General features: G+C 42.2%; 1 protein-coding gene across 8 annotated transcripts in view; it reads left to right on the top strand.

Moving 5' to 3' along the window:
- Positions 1-17,912, top strand: part of Atg5 (autophagy related 5) — a 143,225-nt gene that overhangs the window by 24,437 nt on the left and 100,876 nt on the right. The window contains exon 1 of one of the 8 annotated variants that reach the window (XM_059272447.1): positions 6,082-6,305. The exons of 2 other annotated variants lie outside the window; for them this stretch is intronic. The gene's annotated coding sequence lies outside the window, so the exon portion shown is untranslated. Of the gene's footprint in view, positions 1-6,081; positions 6,306-6,332; positions 6,515-17,912 lie in introns of those variants that run through there. 5 more of the 8 variants (XM_059272446.1, XM_059272449.1, XM_059272443.1 and 2 more) reach the window with 5 other exon arrangements.

The following is a 17,912-nucleotide window of genomic DNA, read 5'->3' as shown; positions in this document are numbered from 1 at the left end:
TAGACAGGAAAAACTCTCCAATTTTCTAACTTTGGGCGCTATGAACGCAAACTGGGGGAAAAAATCTTTCTTTGGGCTTTACCGGTAGTAAAAAAGCTCTTCTTTGAGCTTATGGGGAAGAAAAAGTTTCCTATGGAAGCTTTCGTCCTGGGGACAGCTAAAATGCTAAGTCCAAGCAGCAGAAGAAAGTGATTTCTCTCTGAGGCAAAAATGGGGGAAAAAATCTTTCTTTGGGCTTTACAGGTAGTAAAAAAGCTCTTCTTTAAGCTTCTGAGGAAGAAAAAGTTTCCTATGGAAGCTTTTGTCCTGGGGACAGCTAAAATGCTAAGTCCAAGGGGCAGGAGAAAGTATTTTCTTCCTGAGGCAAAAATGGGGATGTAAAAAGCCAAAAAGTTTAAAGTTCAGAAGTTTTGGGAAAAGTTGGTCTTTCTCTCCTGGGAAAAAATCTTTCTCTTAAACTAAAAAGCTTTTCTTGGAAAATTTTGGGGGAAAAAAATCTCTAAAGCTTTAATCTTTCTCAAAAACTCTCTTAAACTTAAAAACTAAAGCCTTTAACTTTCTCCCTCAGAAGGACAAAAATTAGAATCACCTGAAGATTAGTATGGGGACCACTTGTGATTAGCTCTAAGGGAAAACAACAAACCTCTTAAGACAGCAAAACCTCTCTGAGTTCTCTTTCAAGCTTTAAAAATCCTCCCTGCAATGCAGGAGGCAGTGACAAGTTTCTAAAAACCTCTTCTGAGCTCTGTCTCTTCAAGCTAGTAAGACAGTGAGTGGGTCAGAGTACCTTGAGGTAAACACTTGGGAGAGTGTGGGTAAAGAGCTTCAGAGAGCCCAAAAGGGCAGAAAACTTTACCCTGAGAAAAGCAAAAAAGCCAAGCTTTTCAGTTATAGTCGAGCTGAGTCATCAAAGGTTTTGAGTGAGCGTTTCAGAATGAAAAGGTGCTCCTAATCGTACAAGGTATTGTAGAAAAGGCTCATAGCGGTCTTAAAGTACAACTTCAAAAAACAAAAAAAGGAGGAAATTTACCCTAAATCACCACATAATGCATTAAATCATGCTCTTTTTGTTCTGAACTTTTTGAATGTGGATGTATATGAACAGTCCACCCCAGATAGGTTTTGGCACAGTGGCATCCAAGCAACTTTTGCTCAAGTGAAATGGAAAGATTCCATGCTCAGGATTATGGAAGGGTCCTGATCCTGTTTTAATATGGGGTCGAGGACATGTCTGTGTTTTTTCACAAGAAGAGAATGAAGCTCGGTGGTTACCGGAGCGTCTGGTAAGGAGCGTGGAACTAAGAAAAGTCAGCTCCAACGACGTTCCTATAAAGGAACCAGAATGAAAGTGGCTCGATTAGTGTTTCTGAGGTTTTGTCACTGGTTAGCGCAAACAGTGAGGAAATAGAGCTTGGAGCTGTGCTGTTTTTTGGCTTTACTAGCTCCTTTAGAAAAATACTTTATATCACCTAATAGTAGTGCAGTATTTGGTGAAGAGCTTTACAGCAGCTAAATACAGTAATTTTACCCTCAGCACGAAGTGAAGTTTTTCAGTACAGCAAACCAAAAGTTCTGCTGTAATAGAAACGTTTGTCTGAATTGAAGCACTTAGGGGAACTATTATGAATCTGGGTGAAGGGACAGCCTCTAGTTAAAAACTGTCTACCGCTGACAGTGCATCTCTGCTGGTCCGGAACGGCTGAGAGAACTGGCAACTTTGGAGTGTGGCGTCATCCTGGGAAGGTTATAGTCCCCTAGCAACAACTATCACAATTCTATAACAACAACACTCACTAAATCTCAGTGCTTTATAGCAAAGCTGACTATAAACTCTAAACTTTAGAAATGATGTACGTACTTCCTGTCTAGTTAAGAGAATCTTTCTAATAGAAATAGTGATAATAATTAAGAGTAAGAAATAGAAAAAGATGAAAATAAGATGTGAGTTTGTAGAAATTCTGTCTTGTTAGATCTGTGTTAAAAAATCTTTAGGTGTTTGCTAAGTTAAATATATGCTAATGGTAGCCCTATATAAGTTTGTAAAATAGATCTATAGAGTTCCTTTAAGAATATAAGCTTGCAAGAAATATCTAAGGTAGTCTTAAGACATGTAGTAATAAGCTTGTAAGAAGTAAAGATACTAATTGTAAATGTAAGTTTAAATAAGAAATAAGAAGTATATAAGAAGTAATAAGAAATATATTTGCTAAAGTAGTTCTATAGTTCCCTTAAAGAGTATAAATAAGTAGATGTTAATGTTATATGTGAATTTGTAAAAAAAAAGTGTAAATGTTAAGTGTGAATCTATTCTTAATGTATATGGTGAAAGAACCCGAGACACAGAAGGTTAGTGTTCCAGCAGACTGCAAAGTAGGCAGTCTGGATGGTTTCAAAAGTTCCAGAAGCCGCTAAGAAGCTAAGAACGGCGGACATCAGAACCAGCACAAGAAGGCATCATCAGCTGAGATCCATGGAAAATTGACACAACACAGAAAAACCTGAGCTAACATCAAAAATGGTGCGGTTTAGAATACTACTGTACCTAAAAAGGTCTCTGGCTTGAGAATAAAAGTTCAGAGACGCTTGTTTGAACAAAAATTGTTAACTGCAAAAAGTTTTGGTTGAAAAACGTCTCTTCATATTTGGAAGTGAAAGCCTGATACCATAATTTATTTCTTGTTTGAACTTTTTGAACTTAAAATGAGATAAAATTACAAAAAGATTTTGGTTATGGATTTCTCATATTTGGAAGGCTAGTACCAGAATTTATCATTTGAATTTTAAGACTTAAGAAATGAAATAAACAATAGAGATTTCATTGCAATGGGACAATTTTGAGTTTATTCATAGTAATGACCTAGGAACTGTTTGCTGGAATTGGGTTAAAAATGGAACTGTTTAAATGAAGAAATTTATTTCTACCTAGAATCAAGATGCAGTTTTGTGTACGCATATATGCTTTATTAACTGGTGATTCATGAATTGTTTTGTGGAATTGTTTATGTAAAAATGGAATTACTTATGGAACTGGTTTTGTGTTACAAATGGAACTGCTTAAACAGAAATTTTGGTTTCATAACTAGACTTGAGATTTTGCTTAAAAAATTATAAGAGAGTTAATATTCCTTAGTCTATTAAATTTAAAAAAATATTTTCTTTGAGTGGATTAACGTCATGTTTTGTTAGTAAGAAATGCAAATTGGGTATACTAAGAGACTACTTTTAAAGTGTGTAAAGAGTTTTATTAAGAAACTGCTTTTGGATGTTTTGCTAAAACTTTTCAAAGTGTTAATGGTTAGATTGAAAATATTGCTTTTCAATATGGGTTTGTAGGAATTGTATAAGTTTGGGTTCCTTTAACTAGGTTTGAGATTTTGTTTAAAAAATTATAAAGACAAGGAGGAGTTATGAGTGAATTAAGGTTGAATGTATGTTCGAAGAAACCTATTGATATTAATGCACCCTGGTTTTGTGGAGATAAGGAAATATTTAAGTTTGATGTGAATACATCGAAGTTTTTCCTATGTTCTGTTAGAAAGGAAATTCAAATGATTGAGTTAAAGTTGTAAGACGGAGAAAATTGTTAACTATATATAGCACCATATGTGCTAATTCAAATGGTTCTGTTAAGAGTTTGCTTTGAGTCGTTTGAGTTTGCTGAGAGAATTATGACTATGGATAGCAATATTTATGTTAACCTGTTAATGGTATTGATGAAGCTAAGGGATTCTTTAAGTTTGTAGTGGCCTTAAGAGTTTTTGGTTTAGAAAGGGCTCGAGGCAGCTAAGACTGCTGTAGTCACCTTGGACCTAATTCAAAAGAAAAATGCCATCTTTATCATCCTCTACTCCCATATTGGGAGGTCTAACAGCTATGGAGATTGCTGTAAGCCATTAATAGTTATTTTTTATATATTAAGAAAGGGGGACCTGTGGGAGCCCATTCTCAGGTTCCTCGTGGCTTTACCCAGCAGGTCTGCATAGAGGAGGATGATTAGGACCACGAGCCTGAGTGCAGGTGTCTGAGATGGTCTGCACTTGGCTGTGCTGGGGGAGGAGGTCATTTGCTCCACCCCTTGGCGTCTCTATAAAAACCCTGGGGCAGAGACAGTCGGGGCCCGTTGGAATAGGTTCCAGGCCCTCTCGAGGCTATCCTTTATTTTCTATCTGTTTATCTCCGCAATATAAATCTTTCTATTTAATATTTCCTGCTGCTTGCACTCAAGAAAACTCTGGGGAACTGTGGAGTTGGTGGGTAAACGCCCCACACCAGTTGTCTCACCAAATCTGCCAACAATGATGACTCAGATGACAGTGAAATGTGAAGCTGACTGCTGCGTGTAGAACAGCAGAAGCCCAAGCAGGTTTCAAGGCAACTACTTCCTTTGGCAGCAGCATAAGAAGGGGATCCAGGGAAAGCCCACAACCCAGTTGAAGAGAGAACCTACTGTCCGAAAAAATGCACACAGAGTATCCTGGGGAAGATACACATGTAGCGGAAGCTGCCTAAAGGTAGAGCTGGCCAGTGGGCTAACTCCTGCAGTGTATTGAGCCCACAGGCCTGTGGAGCTGCAACAAAACTTAGCTTGGTAGTGGCTCTAGCCGCGTGCAAGCAGGTGTGTGTGTGAAATTCGTGCCCCACAAGTGGGACACCAGATGTAGCACAAATTCTAGTTGGTCTTGATAATAAAAACCTGGAGCCAGATATCGGGGTAAATGTTGAAAGATCAGAGATGTAAGGAAGCTAGCCAAAGTCACCTCTTACCTCCACTACTTCTTAGACCGTAAAGGGGCCGAGCTCCAGTCTCCACTCTGCCTTATCACTTCTTCTCTCTGCCCAGTCATGTCTATACAGACCTCCAGACCTCTGTGGTTAGCTAATGGCTAGCTCCACCCTTTGATATTCAAGCAAGCCTTATTTGTTAGAGAGCAAAATATCACCACAATAGAATGCCTTGGTCACAAGACATAGAGAAATTATGCCAGAACAGGGCTGGAGGTTTTTCTGCTGGCTAGCTTTCATAGTACTGGAAGATGCTATACAAAATTATAAACAATTTCAATCAGCTGTGGACCCTACCTGCAACACTACTGGTTAACAATGACAAGTCTGTTATGGACGAAACCAGTTGCCTTCTGGTTGGTCTTGAGGTACACTACACAGAAGGGAACCCACACCTTGTAATGTAAACCTAGACAAAAGTCCATGATTGGGTAGGTCATAGGTAAGGAAGCTACTTGTTTTGCTAAATGGTTATCTTTTTTTCTGAATAACTATACTTATGTGCACAATCACTGCTGATGCCAGCTTAGGTTCAAGAACCTTCTTTTGCAATGGACAGTGGTTATTGCAGAGACTAATTATCAGGTCAGAGCTGTGAGAATAAATGGCTGTTGTAAACTCAGCCATAAAAGGGACCTTCTCTCCTCCAGGGTTTAGGGAACATCACAAAAGAAAGGTGGTGGGGTGAGGGGAAAAAGAAAAGAAAACCTCCAAATTCTTGGTAAGACCTTTGTATAGAACCAGCTGAAGTGCTCTTTGGGGGTAAGTGTATTGTTTATTTTCTAAGCAGGAAGAGTAGGATGGGTACTCTTAGAGGTAAGGGAGGGTTCAGTGCTTTTACCATCTCGAGTTAAATACAGCCACTAATGCCTACTGTGGTTCTACAAGAGGGAAGAGTATCTACTGAGCAAATGGATGTGATTTACCTTGAAAGCCAGGCGTGGTAGCTCAGGCCTGCAGTTCTAGCAGTTCTAGCACTTTGGCTGAGGAGCCTAAAATACCTAATAAATTCCAGACCCGCTGCAGCCATAGTTTGAGACCCCTATCCTGTCTCTAAACCAACAAAACCTCCCCAATCACAAAAGTAACCTTTTTACGATACTGTTTTGTGAGGAAGAGGAATACCGAGGCAGCCGACGTCTCAGGATCCTTTATTTCTCTGTTCTCTGAAGTCAGAAGCTTGTTGGGCTTGCGCATGCCCAGAAGCGTCTGAGGCCTAGCGGGGTTGGGCCAAACTCGGAGGGCAGAGAGCGGCCACGTGGGCTTCGTGACGTCATCTCCGAGCGCCGAGGGTCACTGGGATTGCTGTGAGCTCCAGGCGCTGCGGGTCAGGATCGCGCTGGTTCGGAGGGCGGAAGTGCGCGCAGGGCTGGGCTCTGACCCTGGTGGCGGCGCTCTGTGCGGCTGCGCGGGCTCTGGGACTTGTGCTCCTTCGCCTCTGCAGAACAGTGTGAGTCAGGCAGGCAGAGCTCGACAGAGCCTCTTCCCCACTGTGGGAAGCCGGAGCAGAGCTGGCACTTCGGGTAGGGCTCCTGTGTGTCCCGGGCGCGGAAGTGAGAGGCGGGGGTGGCCGGGCCAGGGCTGCGGGCAAGCGGCTGGCAGAAGGAGCGCACCCGGGGTGATGGCAGGCGGGGAGGTGCCAGTATGTGGAGGGGGTGTTGAGTAGACACTGCCCCAGAGCCCTTGGGCCAGCCTAGTCTTCCCTTTTGGAGTATGTCAGTTCCTTACTAAGGTAGGAAACGTACCATAGAGCCGGAAACGCAAGTTAATAACTTGCATTTTTCATGAGAGGTGTTTTAAATCGTAATTTTGTCGGTGCATATCGATTCCATCCTAACGTGGTATTTACTTCAGGCTATTTAAGTACTATTATCAATTTAATAATAGTGTTTAATAATACTAACAAAGATATTTTCTGTTAGTAGAACACTTTCATTTATTTAGTTACTTTCTTTGGCTTATTCTCAAAGCATACTCAAACTCGAGGGACCTAAGAAGCTGGGACGCTTGTAGATTTTTTTTTCCAGAATTATGTAGCATTTTTCTGAGGAGCATAGCATATCTTCACTAATCAGAACTACAGGAGCAGTTAACTATCCAAAGCCGAATAGAATTCACCTGATAAGTCTCTTGAGTCTTTGATACTGAATACTTGTTTCTGATGGGAATATTCTGATTTCATTAGACTTATTGTTTGAATTGAATTTGAGAACAAGGATGTTGACCTTATGGTAGTAGTTGTGAGAGGTGAAAATTACAATAAGTTTAAATGTACTTTGAGCCCAGTGTTGTGGCCCAACAGCATTGGGGAGGAGGAGGCAAGAGAATCAGGAGTTTAAGGCCAGCCTTGGCTACCCAGTGAGTTTGCTGCCATCCTGGAGGGCATTCGACTTTCAGACACACAGACACCACCCCTCCAAAGCCCAAAACAACCTACCATGCACAAGGCCCTGCATTCTATCCTGAGCAGCACAAAACCAAATTAACTGGAAAACAGAACAAAACCAGCTGTGGTGGCCCAAGCTCATTATCTTTATGCTTGGGAAGCTGAGGTAGGACTGTTGCCTTGAGTTGGAGGCCAGCCTGGGCTACAGAGGGAGACCCTGTCTCCAAAAAGAAGACACACACCCACACTCACACGGAGTGCTCATCTTTAATCCTAGTACTCAGGATGCTAGTCTGGTCTACATAGTGAGTTCCAGATCAGCCAGGGTGGCACAGTGAGCTCCTGTCTCAGGAGAGAAAAAGTATATTCCAGGTGATGGAAAGTTCCAGGGAAAGGAAAATCCAATGAAATGGAATGGGTAGGGTTGTTGGTGTACATGGGAGGTCATAGTGGTGGCCATAGAAAAGATAATTGAGTGAAGCCGAAAGTGATGAAGGGGCCACATGGAAAGGCCCGTGGGGCACAGTAGCTAGTTCCATTGGAAAAGAATGAGCAGGGGGAAGAACAATACTCAGATAGAGATGAGGCAAGGTCCTGGTGGGACTATGTAAGAGCTTTAATTTTTTTAAAAAATGTGTTTAGGTGTTTTGCCTGCATAAATATGTATGTCCATCATATTTGTGCCTGGTGCCCACCAAGGAATCCTATAGAACTGGAATTACCAGAGGCTATCAGCCATTGTGTCAGACCAGGACCCAAACCCAGGTCCTCTGCAAGAGCAGCCAGTGCTCTTAACCACTGAGCTGTCTCTCCAGACCCTGCTCTTTTCTTTCTTCTTTTTTTTTTTTTTTTTATGACAGGCCCTATCTGTAGCCCTGAATGGCATACTCTCCAGTCCATGGGTTGGAGATTGGGCTTGACTTGAACTCACAGAGATGCTTCTGAGGGCTGGGATTAAAGGTTCTAATTTTCTTCCTTCCTTCCCTCCCTTCCTCCTTCCCTCCTTCTTTCATTCCTTCCTTCCTGTACAGGGTTTCTCTGTGTAGCCCTAGCTGTTCTGGGACTTGCTCTGTAGAGCAGGCTGCCCTTGAACTCAGAGATCTACTTCTGCCTCCCAAGGTCTGGGATTAAAGGTGTTTGCCAACATCACTTGGCTCTAATTTTTACTTTTAAGGAAGTAAGTTTGAGTCAGGGGCATATTGATCCAAGTTGAGTTTTGAAGTGATCTGATTGCCATGTTGACTGCAGAAATAAAGGTCAGGGTGACTTGGGTCTGGTGTGATTGGGAATGATTAGATTATAGGTTTGCTTCTAAACTAGAGTAGTTAGAATGGTTAGGGATGATTGTAAGTTGTGTGGGCAGATCAACGGAAGAATGGAGGAGACTGTTGGGGAGAAGGAAGGTCTGAGGTCGTTTTCAGTTGTGCACGTGTTAATGCCAGTGTGTGGTAGAATACTTATGAAACAAGTTCAGAAGTCTGAGCTGAAAATGTAAATTGAAGTTGTAAGAAGTGCACATGGTATTTAAAGTCCTTTCAAAGATGCCCGGAGTTGGGTGGGGGCACTTTTCCTTTAGGAAGGAGAGAGGCACAGACAAGAGATAGAAGAGCATCACCTCTCCACATCCCAGGGTTGGACAGTTAAATAAATCCCCTGCTTAAAATGACCAAACCCCAGAATTTAAAGAGGAAACTAGAAATCATGGTCATGAGCTGAAGAAGAGGAAGGAGATTGGGAAATTTGGTGGGGAAGATATGGTTGAGTGATACAGGAAAGTGGATTGGAGGAATTTAGGGGCACCACACATTACCTAAGACTCATGTTTGAAGCTATTTGTAAATTTCAGGAGAGACTAGCTACTGTCTGTTATTGTCATTCTTTTCAGCCTTGGTAATAGAACCCAAGGCCTTTTATATCCTCCCTAAGTAAGTGCTCTTGTGGCATACTCTCCAGAGAAGACTGCTTAGACATGGGTTTAAGCTAACAGAAAGTCTTCATTTGCCGGCTGATGACGACACTAGGTGTTTGGGATCCCTGAAAGCTCAGAGCCTTTTTTAGGGTGAGTTTTTAAGCACAAAAACCATGACCTGGGTTGAAATACTTCAGTCAACAAGAAGCTAGAAGGGGAACTACAGAAGCCTAAAAGCAAGGTTAATACATTTACAGACTTTCTCATAACTATGGACTTCAATGGATTATTTTGGCAAGTGGTGCTGTCTACATGCTGAGTTTGACAGCCTGAATGGTACTTCCATAATCGAGTCAGTTGTGCTAAGTCTCGGAGGCTGCTAAGGTCCGAGGCCCTGTTATACTCTACCACTGAGATATATCCCTTGCCCTCTTCTTAATTTTTATTTTGAGATAGGTCCCAGCCAAGTTGCTCAGGCTGGCCTTATAGCCTAGGCAAGGTTTGAACTTGTGCTCTTCCTGCAATGCTTGGGATTATAGGCCTGCATTGCCAGACCTCAACAGCATATATTATTTTTCATTGTTCATAAACTTATTCTAGTAAATAATTTATATTTTAAATAATTCCTAGATAATTGGGACTTTGTCAGCAAAAATAGCTCTAAGTAATAGTGGGTTAGCCTTTCCTGGTAGGTTGTGTTAAAGGAACTATTGATTGTGTATCTTGCTGTGTATTTGCTAAGTGACTAATTGATTAACATGTTGATTGGGGACTGTGTCTCAAGCACTGAACTCTGTAGAAATAGAATAGTCAACAGCTTCTGTCCTCCAGATTATGTGTAGAGCTGGAGAGATGGCTCATAAGAACACTTGCTGCATAATCATAAAGACCAGAGTTCTGATCCCAGCACCCATATAACAAATGCCTATAACTCACATCTGAGGGATCTGATGACTTCTTCTGGCCTCCATTTATTGTGTGTATGTCTTTGTATATGTTTCTGTATAGGTGCACACATTAACATGACAGTAGTCCGGAGTAAGTTCTCTCCTCCCGCCATGTGGGTCTCAGGAATTGAGCTCAAATAATCAGGCTTGGCTGTGAGTACCTCTACCTGATGAGCTGTCTTAACAGCCCATAAAATAAAGTATTTTTTTTAAATCTAAAAACAAAACAAAACATAAAAACCAAACAAACAAACAAAATAAAGGAAATGGATTACTTCTAGAAGTTTTCATCATACCTTGGGATTTTTGTATCTTCAAAATTGGATTGACAGTGACTTAGCATATGCACACCTTTAATCCCAGCAAGTGCTGTTACACAGACAAACCCTGTCTTCAAAAAACAAAACAACAACAAATTTTTTTTTTTTTTTAATTTAGAGAAGCACTCAAATGGAAGAGTTCCTTTTTTCTTGTTTTGGTTTTATTGAGACTGTCTGATTTTGTACCCCTGCCTGTCCTGGAACTCACTATGTAGACCAGACTGGCCCCTAACACAGAGGTCTGGCTGCCTCTGCCTCCTCCCCCAACACTGGTACTAAAGGCTCCACCACCACAACTACCTACTGGAAGACCTTCTTAAGTAGCTAGGTCCATGTGTTTGTTTCCCTCCTCATTTAACAAAATTTGCCAAATTTTATATATGCTCATTATGCTAATTGGGGATAAGAAGGTAGACAGGATTTAATTCTTGTCTTTTCTGTCAAGGAACTCACAGTTCAGTGTGGAAAGAGGCAAGACACATAACTAAAGATTGAAATGCCTCCTTGTATGAGGTACTGAAGTAATTAGGCTGGAGGTGTTTTGGGGGAATGCTTCCCAAAGAGCAGATATTAAGGTAACCTTTAAAATGATTAGAAGTTGTTTTAGAGAGAATTCTTAGCCCAAGGAGGGTGTGTTCAGCAGAGTGGCCATAGGAACATGAAGAAAATACATATTAGGTACGTAGACTGGTCACCAAGTTGCTGAACATGCTAAACACCTATACCAGCATCTATCCTGTGAATACTGCAGTTACTTTCACTCTACAGATGGAAGATTCAGAGACCAGGGGGTTTGGGTGGAAGTCCAGGTTCAAAATCACATCTGTGATCTGAATCCCTTATCTACCTGTATTGCCTGCTGTCAGCATTTAAGTGTTCCCTGCCTTTATTTTTCATTCCTTGGTCATTTTTCCCCATGGTTATTCTTCCTTGGGAAGGTATATGTCTGTCTCCTATCAGCCCACTACAAACATTCTAGGTCCAGGCACGCATGTCTTTATGCTTCGGTTGCTAAATTGCCTCCCAGTTAATCTCTTTACCTCCTGGCTTGCCCTCCATGCACAGCTCTGAGATTCTTGTCCCATTTCACCTTTCTCAAACTTCACAGGTTCTCTAGGGCTGCTGGATGGAATTGATACCTCCCTGCTTTTTATGTGACATGCTTCATGAGCTTGCACAGGTTTGACAGTAAAGGAGATGCTTGCATTCCCTAGCATTTACCACAGGTCTGTCACTGTATCAAATACCTTCTAGGTTTTCCCTCTGGCACAACCTTGTCACTTAAGTATTAATTTCATTCCACAGGAAAAGAGGATTAGGGCTTTTGAAGTGCCTGACTGGGAACATATGTGATACTGAAGCCCTTCCAATGTTAACTATCTCAGATTATCCCAGGCAGAAGTTTACTACAATGTTTCACTTGTTTCTACATCCTCAACTTTATTGATGTGTTGTCTTCTATTTGGAATCTACACAGTCCCTAGTGTGGCTCATCAGAGGTGGTTTCAGCTTGTGATGAGTCTGTAATAAGCAGAAGCAAGGCATACTTAGCAACTACCTGAAATGTTTTTGTCTTTTTGAAATAGGGTCTTGCCGTGTATCCCAGGCTGGTCTTATTCTCTTGTTTGTAGGGCATCTTTAGCTTCATCCTATTGTTGTGATAAAACACTGTGACTAAAAGCGACTCGAGGAGGAAATGAGGTATTTCAGCCCTGTGTCCTGAAATCATAGTCTATCTTGAAGCGAAGTCATGGCAGGAACTTGGAGTCAGGAACTGAAGCCAGAGGCCTTGGAGGAATGGTACTTCCTGGCTTACTCCTTTGCTTGCTCAGCCTGCTTTCTTATATCACTCAGACACATCTGCCCAGGTGTAGCACTTCCTGTCCTAAGTAGAATGGGTCCTTCCACGTCAATCATTAATCAAGAAAATGCCCTATAGACTTGCCTATAGGCCAGTCTTATGGAGACATTCTCTAAATTAAGATTCCGTCTTTCCAGATAGGTCTAGTTGACAAAACCCAGCACAGTAGCCTGGGTTGACCTCAAACTTGGGATCTTTCTGACTCAGCCTCTGAAGAAGTGAGCTTACTGTATCTCACTGTTCCTGGCAAATAAAGTGATTACCCCTTCCCCCTCCCTCTTTTCTTCAGTGCTGGGTATTGAACCCAGGACCTCATCCATGCTGGACAAGCACTCTGCTGCTATGCTCTACCCCATACTTGCTGTTTGGAATGCTGACCTTCAAGCCAGCTAGTGATGTTTGTTAAGACGTTTTTTTCTTGTGTCTGGCAGCTATAGTAGGTTGTGCAGGTCCACAATGATAAACAGCCTACTCTACTTTTACTGTGTTTCTCAGCTGTGATATGAATCAGATATTAAATCCACTTTTAACTTACATTATTTACTTTTGGATTTTAGCTCAGACTGGCCTTGAACTTGGTAGATAGCCAAAGCCAGCTGTGAATCCCCATATCTCCTGCTTTTGTCTCCCAAGCACTGGGATCACAGGCATTCACCACCACACCCAGCTTCCTTTGTGATATTTTCAACTTCAATTCTTTCTGAGGGGACAGGACCCACTGTAGTTGTAAAGGATGAGCTTTTCTTCTCCCTGTCCATTCTTTGCCCATCCTTTAAGTCCCACATATATTTATTTTTATATTTACTTATTTCTTGTGTGATTGTGTGTGTGTGTGTTTGCATGCATATGTGTGTGGGGGAACATGAGTGTGTAGAGGTTAGGGGTAGCTATAGGGAGTCTTAGCTGCTCTCTCCCTTGTCTTTTGAGGTGGTCTGGCTGATGTGTCCCCATCCCTGCAGCACTGGGGTTATAAGTTCTATCACACCTGACTGGGCATCTGAACTTGGGTCCTTACCCTTTCCCAGCAAGCACTTTACCAACTCCACAGTTCTTAATATTTTAGAATTCTTTGAATACTACAGATCCACTAATATTTAACTCCTCTTCCTCCTTACAAAAGTTCCTATACAGCTAGAGGTAGTTGACTTCTGCAGCAAAACAGTCTTTGCTGGACCCAACAGAACCTTTGCATGCGTGGTCTTCCAGCTGCTGTGACTATATGCACAAGAGCCAGCCAACATCCCAGCACCGGTGGGAAAAGGGGCTCATGACGTTCCTGAATCTGAGGAGCTATGGCTGCTGGGAGAGTGACAGTCAGTTCTCTTCAGGAATAAAGCTGTCCAGAGAGGCTGCTCATGCCCACTGGATTGTCCTACATCTGTATACGTATAGGTGGACTCTGAGAAAGAGCACTCCTTCAATCCCAGCACTCGGGAGGCAGAGACAGGCAGATCTCTGTGAGTTCGAGGCCAGCCTGGGCTACAGAGCCAGTTCCATGACAGCCAGGACTGCTCTATAGGCCAGCCTGGGCTACAGAGCCAGTTCCAAGACAGCCAGGACTGTTCTACAGATAAACCTTGTCTCGGGGAAGAAAAGGAGCACACAAAGTGGGGAAGTAGTTGTGGGGAGATGAAGGGGGGTGGGTTTCATCAAAAGGAACTATAAGCATGTATGAAATTCTCAAAGTTTAAGAAAAGCTCTTACAAAATGACATTTAATTGAATATATTTACCATGCATAAAGAGTGTTTGGGTTGGAGGGCATGTTGGCAAACTGCAATAAAATGGAAAAGAATGAGATTAGGAAATCTTGAGTGTGGCTTCTGGGTATTGACTCAGTTCTTTTTTAGCCACAGTATTTTAGAAAACAATTCGACCTTTCCATCCCAGATTCATCATTTATATTATGAAATGAGAACTATAGGCTCACGTATATCCAGGGTGAGGTGATATGAAATCTGTAGTATTCAAACTGTTGTCTGAGGCTGAGTGATGCGTGTTTGTAATCCTAACATTTGGGAAAGATGCAGGAGGATCAGAGATTCAAGTCAAGCCTATGCTACATAGTGAGTTTAAGTGTTCCCCCACCCCACTGGGGCAGCAGAGACCCTGTTTCAGCCTGTCCTGATTCTTTCTAGGGGCTTATGTACCCTTTCAAAAATAACTGAAAATATCCAGGCAATATCTATGGGTACCTACTATGTTCCAGACAATGTTCCAAATGTCAGAAGTAAAATTGTGTTTGAAATTCAATCCTTTTCCCCGAGGAAATATATTACTGTCTACTGAAGGTGACCTGTACAGATAAACACCTTTAATGCAAGCTTGTCCGATCTTGGAGGAGAAGTAAAGGTGCATCCGTGGAAGAAAAGGGATGATTTGTCCCAGTAACACCTAGGAGAGACCTGGGTCCTGAATGACGTGCCAAGCTGGAAGGCACAGTCGGAGTGCTGCTTTACAGTGAGGGCACACCAGCGTACGCAGAGGGCACACCAGGGTACGCAGAGGGCACACCAGCATACACAAAGGTGTGGAAGTGACATTAGAGAGCCTGACACATTCAGTAGGACTGGAGACAGTGAGTAGTGTTTTTGTTTTGTTTTCTTTTTTCTTTTTATGAGACAGAGTCTCTCTACGTAACCTTGTCTGTCCTAGAACACTCTTTGCAGACCAGGCTGGCCTGGAACTCAGAGATCTGCCTGCCTTTCCTTCCCAATTGCTGGGATTAAAGATGTGTGCTATTATGCCCTGCTAATGACTGAGGGGTTTTGTTGTTGTTATTTTTTTGGGGGGGGGGGTTTGGTGGTTTATGGTTGGGGGTTTTATTGTTATTGTTGTCATTGTTGTTTTGTTTTTTGAGCCAAGGTTTCTCTGTAGTCCTGGCTGTCCTGGAACTCACGCTGTAGACCAGGCTGTCTCTGAAGTATGGCGATTAAAGGCTTGTGCCTCCCTGCTCTGCCAATGACTAAGGTTTTAACAGTTGTTTTTTGTATTCACCTAGTATATACCACATAGCTTGGCCTATCAAAGGATCGGGATTTATTGACTATATTTAATGTTTTCATTAAAACATTTTATTATCTTTTGTTATATGTATGTGTGTATGAGTACAGGTACCCAAGGCCAGAAGTGACAGATCCCTGGGGCTGGAGTTACAGGCAGTTGTCAGACACTTGATGTTGGTTCTGGGAATTGAACTTAGGTCTTCTAGAAGAGCAGTATGTGCCCCTAACTGCTGAGCCATCTCCTTAGCTTGACAGTATTGAATATCATTTTAGCAGTGTGTTTGAGGCACAGTTTTAGAAGTTCCTCTTCTTTGTTGTAATTCCTGTTTGTTTCTATAATGATTTTGATTAGTCTTAGTTTTTCAATCAGTGTGTGTGTGTGTGTGTGTGTGTGTGTGTGTGAGTGTGTGTGTGTGTGTGTGTGTGTGTGTGTGAGTGAGTGTGTGTGTGAGTGTGTGTGTGTGCTTGAATCCAGAACCTCATGAATACTAATCAGGTGTCCCATCGCTCAGCCACATCCCTAGTCCCTTCTGCCCCTTCCCCCCTGCTTTTGAGGAATGGTTTTTGATGCAGCCCAGACTGACTTGAAACTTGCTCTCCTCCTCATTCCCCACATGCTGAAATCACAGGTGTATGCCGTATATATTAATTTGCTCATGGCTAATGTGGTAGTGCTGTTTTCTATTTTACGAGTGAGAAAACAGACATGTTAACTAACTTAAGGTCAGTAGAAAATGGCATCACCAATTTTGCTTATACCCTTTAAGTATATTTATTAGACCAGAGACATAAAATTTATTATAGGTGAACCTTTTCCTTTTTATTATTAGCATGTGTATGTTTGCATGTGGGTATGTATACCTGTGTTCCAGTGTCTGTGGAGGTCAGAGGTGTCAGATCTCTTGGAGCTGGAATTGCAGATAATTATGACCTGCCTGATATGGATGCCAGAACTGAACCTGGGTCCTCTGGAAGAGGCAGTGTTTCAGCTACTGAACCTTCTCACAGCCCCTAGACGAACATATATTGATGTTGAATGCAAATTTTGAAGTAGTAAGTAGCCTTGCTTACATTCCACTAATCTGTTAGGCAGTTTGGTTTACAAAATGTATGTTCACAATGCCGGGCTCTACTGACCCGAGTTGCCCTGTCTCAGTTGCCTTCTTCCCCTGAAGTTCAAATACATGTATGTGTTGAACAGTAGCCACAAGCTTCGGAGAGACTGAGAGTTGGAGTCTGTCTGGGTTGTCGTTTGAAACCCTGTCTCCAAAGCTAAAAACAATAGGAAAGAATTGCAAATAGGATATGAGCTTTTATTTATTTATTGGTTTGTGTACCTACTGTAGAATGTTCCTAAACATGGCTGGATTACAAGATGTTAAAGCCCATGCTTCTTTGGGCATGGTGGTGCCTGCCCTAAACACTCTGGAGGTGCAGAGGTAGGCGAATTGCTGAGTTCAAGGCCAGCCTGGTTTACATACTGAATTCTAGGACTGCCAAGGCTACATAGTGAGGCCCTTTCTTAAACAAACAAACAAACAAACCAGCAAACAAAAAACAAGAAATAAAACAAAAAGAGAAAAAAATCCAAGGCTGTAGTTGAGTTTTGAGGTGGTTTCCATTCCTCGGAGTCTGTCCTTGTCACTCTTTTGAGCAGGGACTCAGACATTGAGAGGAGAGTGTTGGCCATTTCTTTGTTCTGATCCAGGAAGGGGAAGAGCAGAAGAGAATGACGGGAAGAACAAGGTGGTCACGTGTTCTAACAGCCGAGATAGATAGCAGAGGAATTGCATCCAGGCATGATATCTGGTCTGTGGTGATCATCTGTCTAGAACAGTGCTTTGCACTCTGCCAGTCCAGTCTTTATTTCCTGGGAAGACTCAGCAGCGTGGCCTTATGCCGCTTTAAGCTTCATTTGTTGTTGGTTATTTTGTACCTGCATTTTCTGAGAAGAAAGTCATCCAGTGTGACAGTATTGATATTGACTCTGTGTGTGTGTGTGTGTGTGTGTGTGCGCGTGCGCGCGAGCACAAATGAGGATTGAACCCAAGGTCTCAAACTTAGTGTTTGTGAATTTAAGGCGAAACTATTCTGTGTGCTTTGTACTGTTGTTTATGGCACTAACTAGGGTTGAACAAAAATCTGTTCATAAAGGAGCTGATTGTTTTCTCTTCAGTAAGAGTCATAGCTGTCAATTGATTGGATGCATCAAGGTTAAGAAACCACTGCTTACTCCTTTCTGTGGGGCATCTGTATGCTAGGCAAGCACTCTGTCACTGAACTATATCTCCAGAGCATTTTCTTTTTGCAACAGGGTTTTACTAAGTTGCCTGGGCTGGCCTTGAACTTAATGATCCTCCTGCCTCAGCCTCCTCCAGTAGTCCTGGCTGATAGTGACTCTTGAACATTTAAATAACAAAATGGGCTAGCTCTAGCTCAATGGTAGAGTACTTGCGTAGTATGTCTAAGGCACTGCTTCTGCCTCCAGTGTTAGAAAAGGCAAATGAAACCAACAAGGGGAACCCCAACTTGTAATGAAGTGTTCTTCAGATCTGTTAGTTAAGGAACTCTTGGATTGTTTTCTCTTGAGCAAGGGTCGTGGCTGTCAGCTGATTGGATGGATCGGGGCGACACAACACAAACCACTCACTGCTCACTGCTTTCTATCTTCCAGTTTCGATGCACCTATTAGTGTGTCTTGCT

Source organism: Peromyscus eremicus, chromosome 8b, assembly GCF_949786415.1.
Source record: "Peromyscus eremicus chromosome 8b, PerEre_H2_v1, whole genome shotgun sequence".
NCBI lineage: Eukaryota > Metazoa > Chordata > Mammalia > Rodentia > Cricetidae > Peromyscus > Peromyscus eremicus.
Note: the sequence above shows the minus strand (reverse complement) of the source record. Positions and strands in the feature narration are given on the sequence as shown.